This window comes from Phalaenopsis equestris, unplaced genomic scaffold (genome assembly GCF_001263595.1).
Source record: "Phalaenopsis equestris unplaced genomic scaffold, ASM126359v1 Scaffold000562, whole genome shotgun sequence".
Lineage (NCBI taxonomy): Eukaryota > Viridiplantae > Streptophyta > Magnoliopsida > Asparagales > Orchidaceae > Phalaenopsis > Phalaenopsis equestris.
In genome coordinates this window covers 70,333-79,414 of record NW_018165002.1, presented here as the reverse complement: position 1 = coordinate 79,414, position 9,082 = coordinate 70,333, and positions in this window count along the sequence as shown.

The window sequence follows — 9,082 nt, the reverse complement described above, 5'->3', positions numbered from 1 at the left end:
AAATGATTCAATAAAATTATGATTACATAGAAATATTTATTTTATTCTATCAAAAACAAATGCAAGAATATACTAATTTTTTTTTATATTTAATTTGTTACATAGGTAGGTTGTATATATAACTTATATAACTATATAACTAGGCGTGTTATTTTTATACTTTTATATTATATATAAAGTATTAAATATAAAGAAAAATAATGCTTCTTTCTTTTAGTAAAATCTCTAAAGTATTTTTTTTTTACCTCTATTGAATCACGCCAATAGTCATCCAATAAATGAAATTCTTAAATGAAATAAAAATAAAGAAAGGTTTCGCGGGCGGATATTAACTCTTTCCTCCTTCATTTGTAGGGTCAATTCATGACCATTCAGAAGAAATCCATTTTTTTCTTGGTTCATTCCGCCATCCTACCCAATGAATCCTTAGGATTGATTCGTTTTCAAGAAAATCCTATGTAATCATAGGTTCTATCGTTATTAATACTTAGGCCTGAACTCTGCAATGGAGCTCTCAGCAGAATCTGTTATTTGTTTCCGAGTCAATCTCCTCAGTTTTTCTTAACCCGAAGCTCAATTAAATTTTTCTCTATTTTCTATTATTTAGATTTATTATTTAGATTCCTTATTTTTCTATCTTAACTACATACTTACATATATAATAGACTATATTATCCATATTGATTAGATTCTTTATATTATTATTTTATTATATTTTTATTGTATATTGTTTTATTGTATATTAATGTTGATGCTTTATAACACTGCCTTTTTTATGGGTTAATTCTTGATAAACCATACATATGGGAATCATATATCATTTCATATCATTTAGATCTTTATTCTCTCTTTCTATCACCTTTCCTTTTTCCACATCCCTTTTTTTCACAATTCATAATCAGATTTCTGTTTTATGAAAAGGATTTCAGTTGCTACAACTATATGGTTGATTCAGTCATATAGTGACTGTTTCTTGGGATCTCGACAATACGAAGCAATAAGTTGGTTATGAGTTTTGAGTTTCTTTAGTTTTGATAGTTATTAAGTTTATAGTGTGGTCAGCCTATTTTTCTTTTCAGTTTCAATTCTCAATTCTAAAGAAAAAACTAACGAGTCACACACTGAGCATAGCAATTTTACTAAAATTTAAATTTAATTTAAATAAAGGGTAAACCAAATTTTTATTCAACCTTATAGAATTTCCAAAATACAGAGCCTTGAGTACTAGAAGAAAAGCACCTATACCTAATAAAATTAAGTGAATACCCAAAATTGTAGTTATTTTATTTCTATATTTCCATACATAACCGAAGAATGGAAAGAATTCTTCAAGAGTTTCAGGTCCTAGAAGTGTATGATAAATACCGCCAAAGCCTAAGACTGCAAAGGAAATTAAGTGGAGTACTCCAGATACAAAGTATGGAAAGTATCAATAACTTCTCCACCTGGTCCTACTCCCCACCCTAGAGTAGCTAAGTGTGAAAGTAAAATCAATCCTTGTTCATACATGGGCTTCTCTGGTACAAAATAGAGGAAATTGAAGAGGGATCCAAAATGTCAAACCTATCATTGGTTATTACGCTATGGGGAAACGTCCATTCCGGTGCTCTTCTTCAATATATAAATAAGCTATGGCCGCTATGAGGTATTGTCGATCTTGGATCTCTTACAGGTCATTTTTTTTTTTGTATTTAGACTTAATTGCATGGAAGATTTGGATTTAGTATTATCTTAAGGCTACTAGTTTATTATAGGCCTTTTATTTTTAAAATATTGGATCCGTATTTAGGCTCATAAAAAAAGATTTTTAAGGAGATTCCCTTTTGGCTTAAGCTTTCTAATCTCCCCTGTTGTTGGTTTGAGAACGAGATTTCTAAAATTGTTTTAAAAATCGTTATCAGCTTAGTTGTAGACCCATTCACTGCATAATGCTTTAGGCTTACTTTTGCTAGAATTAAGATTCAAATTAACACTAAATTCATTTTTTTGTTGATTTCTTTAAGATCTTGATTAATGTTAAAGAGTTCTTACAACTAGTTATCTATGAATGAAAACCACTTCCTTGCAAATGATGTAATACCTTAGCGCAAAACCTGCTGACTTCACTTTTGGTTGAGGTTTAGTTTTTCCTCTTTAGTTGTCTAGGGTCTAGCCATAGGACTTTCCTGTTAACTATTCTTAGAAAACTAGAAAAGAAACCCTCACCGTTCGAAATTCTACACTCCTCCTTGCTCAACTTGAAGTTTCACATATTGTTCATAACCTCTAGCACTTAGTAGGTGGGGTCAATATAAGGGAGCTCAAGGTGAGTTCCCAAAGGATTGCTTGCCCTTAGGGTTGACCCTGGGTGCTGAAGCTAAGGCACTCACTTTCACTCACAATCCCTCACAACCCTAAACTCAATATTTGTTGACTTTGATCCCTTGATCCTGTGGGAGACTCGTGTAGATGGTCCCCTAAACCCACTAGCCCTAGGCTAGGATTTAGCTAAGACCAATACATAGAGGACCCAAATGGGGATTCCATTGGTTCATAGGTCATGTAGGGTGGTTGATACCCCAACCCTACCAAAATACCCAATTTGACCTTTCACCCCCAAACCTACCCAAATTACCTAAACACCCTCGAATCTCAAATTTGGTCAAAATCCTCAAATTCACCCAAAATATTCAAACATGTTCAAAAATCATTTCAAACCTTTTGAAAATACCCAAATTGCCCAAAACCACCCAAAATTACCAAAATACACTCAAATTGCCAAAATTACAAAAATACCCTTGGCACCCCAAACTTTTCCAAAACATCCAAAATCACTCCAAATGTCTCCAAAACCAATTTGGACCCTTCAATTGAACCCAATTTGACCATTTTGACCAAAACCCCCAAATTATCTTTAAAGGCCCAATTTCCCCAAATTCACCTCAATTGTCAAATGTCCATCAATTTGGGCCTAATTTTCTTCAATATCAATCCTAAAATTAAATTCACCTTTCATATGACCAATTTAAACCAAATCCAAGCTTAATTGGCCCATGTTTTGAGCCCATTTTGATCTATGTCAAACCCCCAATTTTGGCTACATGACTTAATCTCACCAAATCGAACCCCATAACCTCCTCAATTTGCCACAATTTATGTTGAAAAATCTTCATAACAATCCTATATTTCAAACTTGACCTTCAATTGGCCTTGATGAGGCCTCAATTTCATTTAATTTTGACGTAAGTCTAAAAGCCCCAATTTTGCCCTAAATTGGCCATACCTTAAAATCCCACCAAATTGATTACCTTAGCCCCAAAATTGGTACCCAATTTATGTTTAAAACTCTTCATGATGTTCTTATTGACCATTTTAAATAATCAATTAGTACTTAGCCCAAGCTTAGTCTAATCTAGACCCGCGTCTAGCCCAACATGCCCAAATTGACCAAATGATCGAAATCCTCCAAATTGAACCCTCAAACCAACTCAAAATCACTCCAAATCTTTTCTAAACTCTTAATTACAATCATCTAATTACAATCATCAAATTTATCAATCAATTGGGCCAATTGACATGGATAGCCTAACTTAAACCCAACATCTAGCCATTTTGACCCAAATTAAACCCTTTAACCAAATTTGACTTAGCCATGTCTAGGCCACCAAGACAATGATACCACATCCACTAAGTTCCTCCTAAGGACCAGGCTAAACTACCCTAAATCCACCAAAGCATGTTATGGACCAATGGATCCCCAAATTAAGGGATTTTAACCAATTTTTGGACTTAACTTAAAATATCTCCACCATTATCACTTACCATAGGGAGTTAACCATCATTAGCCACCCCCTGACCTTTCTGAGCCAGGAGGAGACCACTCCTTGGTCGTCCAACCACCTTGGAGACCGAAAAATGGCTAAACCTTGAGCCACCACCCACAAATTCAACCCAATTAAAACCTAGAGGCCAAATCAGCTCAACTACTCTTTAAGGCTTCTTTGCCCTCCACATAAGCAATATTTTCCACCCCCCAATTGGCCCTGGCAGCCAACCTAGGCCATTTTATTTAAAGTTCATATCCATGGCCAATGGGGGAGAGCTGAATTTTCTTAAGGAAACTCTGTAAATTTGATTCTAGAGACTCCCTAGGACCTCCTCAGTTTAAGCCCACCATTTTCCCGCTCTAGTTCCCTCTGTGAGAGTTCAATTTTGAGCACAAATTTTCAGTGGAAATCAGGACATTGTTGACCTCATTTTTGAGGTCTTCTTTTCCCTTCTCTAGATAACCTAGGATCTAGCCTTAAGATTTCTTTGTTTTGACTCTCTCAGAGGACTAGACTGGGACTCACCCTCCTTTTATAAATTTGAGACATTTCTTTGCTCTTTGAAGTTTCATATGGATGGTTTCAGATCCTCAACATTAAATTGAGTCGATTAAAAAACCGACATATTGAAGCTCAAACTGAACTCCTCTAGAAATTTGAAAGACATTGGTGGACACCATGACGTGTGCGACGTTTGACTTGCCATTATGAGTGATATGTTTGACTTTGGTTGTCACTTATGTGAGGACCGGTCAATAATATACTCATTAAATGGCTCCGACCGGGTCAAAATAATTTCATTTGTCGTGCCACATGCAAATCGAAGTTAATTTGATGCGATCGACAACGAATTTGTCCGGATGATTACAGATGACAAAACGGACTGCGCTATTGCATCCGGGACGTCAATTTTAGCTAGGGGCGCACTCATTTTGTTAGGGCACCGCACACAAATGAATTTAGCATAATTTGATATTTTCTTTCAAAAAAAAATAAAAAAAATTTCTTTTAAAAAAAAATAGAGTTTTATTATCCTAAATCTAAACTCTCCCTCACACATCTATTCTCTGCCCTAGCTGGACCGTGGAGTCCCCTTGCCAGTTTGTCGATCATCCCTTCCTTTTCCTAGCCCTCATCGCCGTTAGCCTCGCCGGTAGCCCGTTGTAACGGATTTTCCCACCTAAACGAGTCTGGTAAACTACTCGTTCTTGAATTTGAATGCTCTCTTTTCCCTTTGAGGTGTTTCTTGTCACCCCTTTTTTTTCACCACCGGTGAGCCCTGGCCCTCTCCATGGTTATAAATACCCCTTTGAGGGAAGCATTTGTGTGCGATTTTTTTCTTTGGAGATTTTGGAGAAACACAGTAATGATAGCTCTTTCTTTGTTGGAAGTTTCTGTTCCAGGATTCTCTTACTCTTCTTATTCTGGTATTAGCAAGGAGTTAAGGTTAGGCTTTATTTATTTCTAGAATCTAGAATGTTGTTTGTTTAATCTCTAGATTGATTGTCTATGCGATAATATCTTCTGAATTATGAAATGGATAGATCAGATGGGATTGAGATATTAGTTTGATTATCTCTTTGACGGAGAAATAAAACTTTCTTGTGAACATCTATTTGGATTCTTTTTTTTAAACTTATAGCTCTCCTCGCTGCATGGGTTTTTGGAATTTATGGATTATTTAGCCTATGAACCAGGGTTTCTTTTGCTAGAAAGATATATTAAGACCTTAAGAAAATATTTGAATTCTTTTAATTATTGTTTTCTCATTGCATTACATTAGCATAGAGATCCTTGGATTTATTTGATTCATAAGGGATTCGCTGTTTCAAACTCCTTGGTTGGGCATTTGGTTTTGCTTGATTTTGGAGGCTTTGTTTTAAGCTTCTCGATTATTCTCTTTTTTGAAATGAAGATCTGTGGATTCATTTAATTTTGGGAGTTTGATTTTGTGCTTCCTGTTGTCCCTTTACTCAAATATCAACCATTGGAGTATTTTGATGTTTTTGGAATATCAACTTAGAGCTTGGTTTTGTTTCTTCTTGGTAGTTCAGCTTACCCCTTATGTTGGGCTTGGTTCTGCTTCTTGCTGCTCCCTTCATTCAAATTTAAGTATTGAAAATGTTTAATAAATTGGGTAGCTCTTTGGTGGCTCGGCTTTAGCTTGGTGGTGGCTCGTTATTTTGCTCATTTGCTGGGCTCGATTTAGCTCTATATTGGGATGGGTTTGGCTTAAGACTAAGCTCAATTTTGAGGAAGTTATATTATGCTCTTGTCCTTTGTTGGGCTTGGTTATAGTCTAGTTGTGGCTGGATCTTTAGTCATTTTTGGAATCATTGGTTGATGGTTTTCTTCATTTGTTGTCCCTAGCCGTGAGTCCTTATTTGTGGGTTCTTTATGTTGAGTACTAGTTAGTAGTTTTCGTTACTACATTGGCTTTATACAAAAATTTTGAGTTGTTCTAGCCTTTGGGCTGCGGTTTCTCTTGACTAGGAAAGTATATTGAAACTTCGAGAAGTGTTTTAGTTTTTTTTTAGTTTTTTTCTTATTACCATCTTCTAGCTACATTATTTTAACATGGAGATTTATGGATTTATTTGATTAATTGGGGCTTTTGTTTTGAGCTTCTTGGTTGTCTTCAGTTTGAAATCAATGCCAGTTTGAAATTTGTCTTCAGTTTGAAATCAATGCAGTTGGAGTTGTCTGATTTTAGAGATTCTGTTCTAAGCTTCTTGTTTATCACCTATTCGAACAAGAACTTTGGATTTACTTAATGTTGAAGGCTCTGTTCTAAGCTTTTCATTCATACTGTGTTCGAAAGAAAATTTTGAACTTATTAAATGATAGGGGCTTTTGTTTTGAGTCTCTCAGGTTTCTTCAGTTTGAAGTGGATGCACATAGATTTATCTGATATTTATGGGCTTTGTTTTATAATCCCCTTATTGCCTCTATTTAAATACATGTTGGGAACCATTTTTTATGGTTTGAGAAGTATATGTGGGGCTCGGTTTTTACTCTCTTTGCTTCCCTTTTGTTTAAATATATGTTGGAGACTATTTTTGGTTTGAGAAGTACATGTGGGGCTCGGCTTTTGCTCTCTTTGTTGTCCCTTATTTAAATACCAGCTGGAAACTATTTTCTAGTTTGAAAATTACATTTGAGGCTCGGTTTTTGCTCTCTTTGCTTCCCTTTGATTAAATATATGTTGGATATTATCTTTATGGTCTGGGAACTAATTTGGAATTGCAGCTTTTGTTCTTATTGCTACTCTTAGTCGAGCATGTATTGGATTATCATTCTTTGGGTTTTAAATGCTTATTTGGAGTTGCGATTTTTGCCCCTCTTGTTGTCCTATTCAAATACATATAATATTCAGATTTAAATATATGATTGAAGTCTAATTTTCTTGTTCTTCTTGTTACCTTACACGAACATATACTGTTTTGGCTTTGAATATCTATTTGGAGATGCGACTTTCCATACTTCTTGCTACCTCTATTTGAAGGTATATTGAAATCGATTGTTTGATTTTAAATAAACAGATAGGAGCTGATTTCTATGTTCATTGCTGCTTCATTCAAATGCATGAAATAAAGGAATATTTTTTATTCGAATATTTGTTTTGGAATTGTAATTCTCGTACCTTTCGTTGCCTTATTTGAATGCATAAGTTGAAATTTGGGAGGAATGTTTACTTAATCCTTAAGGTATTGCTGGAATTGACTTTTTGGTTACACAAATTTCATAAGCTTGAATTTGATAATAGGAGGGTTTAAGCACATTTATCTTTGGAAAGTTGATAGAGATGATGCTATAGAAATGTTTCACAATTTGAGCTTAAAAGTGAGATATAGATGCTATAGAAATGCTTAAATAAATACCTCTCTCATTTTTTTTTGTGGGATGTAAAAAATCTTGTTGGATGAGCATATGAAATATTGAGGTGACTTATTATTTCGAGACAAGGGGTAACAGGCGATGATGCAAAGAATCATTTGACAGCCTAGTTTATAGCTGAAATATAAAATCAATATTCAATTAGTGTGATGCCCTTTCACCCCTAGATCATCAACGGTTCTAACCCTTTTTCAAAAGGTTCGAGAATCGGTAGCCACAAAAGAAAAGATACTACTAACATTGCACAGATACTACACTCACAAAAGAACAAATACTACAAACACCCCACAGATACTACAATCGCGAAAGAACAGATACGACACTACATCGTAGACATTATATCCTGACTAATACATGCATACATTGGATATCACCTACACGTACATTTCATATATCACATATTACATCTTGCACACCATATACAGATACACCACATACCTTTATTTGATGGATCTAAGTATCATCATATAACCTTTTTATACTGCATACACTATATCCCCACACTACACCCTGCACAACAGATATTACATATCATGCATAGATACTACGGGTTTCACACAGATATTATACTTGCACAAAAAATAGATATTACACTCGTACACACTATATGGTTCACACACTACGCCATACACGATAAATATTACATTTCACAGGCACGTGTACTGCATGTTGATAAGTTCAGATACTACATTTCATGTATAGGTGCACTGCACTTTGATGAGTTCAGATACTACATTTCACATACACATACACCACACTTTGATGAGTTCAGATACTACTCTATTCACATATTCATTAAACGATAGGGTCTAAGACAGTCTGATTATAGGGGTGATTCGTTGGTGGCCTCTAGTTGATGTTGATAGGTTGACCTTGATATATCAGTTGTCTGTGGGATCAGTTGTAACGAGATAAAGAGAAAAGGGGTCTAGTCTGAGCCTATCCCCAAATTGAAATCTAATATCCCATCTTGAGATTTTCATATGCTCATCATTTAACTTTTCTTTTATAACCTGCAAATGTTTACCTAACCCATTTATATCATATAATTGCAATATGTTTTGAAGCTTTAGTAGAATTTGATCAGGTACGCTTTTATTTATTTAATTTCTGTACTTTATTTTCTGCATATTTCTTTTTATTTTGTACCGTATTGTATTTCACTACATATCTCATGCATTTTCTTACCACATCTTAAAGCATAGTTCAAGTTTTTAGGTCATTTGGTTATAATCTCAAATCAGGTGACCCTATGGTTAAAGTTCTTTAAATTTTATTATGGGCATATTAAAGTTGATTAAAGCGACACCGGTCAAGATCCCACGGTTCCATCGTCCCGGCACCACTATTTTCTATTGGAATCACTTAGTCCAAATGAA